This window comes from Aulonocara sp. 'chitande type north' Nkhata Bay, linkage group LG12 (genome assembly GCF_057382095.1).
Source record: "Aulonocara sp. 'chitande type north' Nkhata Bay isolate Kocher_YH1m ecotype deep benthic linkage group LG12, A_spYH_male_GT1.1, whole genome shotgun sequence".
NCBI lineage: Eukaryota > Metazoa > Chordata > Actinopteri > Cichliformes > Cichlidae > Aulonocara > Aulonocara sp. 'chitande type north' Nkhata Bay.
Genome location: NC_141355.1, coordinates 11,378,340 through 11,378,842, shown reverse-complemented (window position 1 = coordinate 11,378,842; position 503 = coordinate 11,378,340).

Genomic DNA, 503 nt, shown 5'->3' with positions numbered 1-503 from the left:
GTGACCTTACCTTACGTCAGACGCATCATTTTACGGAAATAGGAAAAGCATTAAATTATAGCAGTATGATATTTTTATAATTTAACAACAATACAACATGGCAAGACAGCAACAGTAACTTGAAATCTGATCGTAATCAGATCTTAAATTTCAGTACGACTGCGATATAGAAATTGAACATAGCCGGTGGTATAAGCTTTCATACCAGCAGATGTCGCCATTTTTATTGTTGACAATGCCGCAAAAATGACGCTGAACCAACAGTCTTCTAAACGAAGGCTAAAACCTCACAACAAAATTAAGAAAGAAAAATGCCTCGGCATGTGTCTGCATTCCTCTGACTCTGGCATTAATTTACTTGCCTCTGTTCCACATTTTGGTGTAAAGGACATATACAGTTTTCATACCACATGAAATAACTCTGTCTTATACTTTTTAAAAAAAAATATATTAACTCTTTACAATACCTTTATTATTGATTGAACTCCTTTAACAAAAGAATG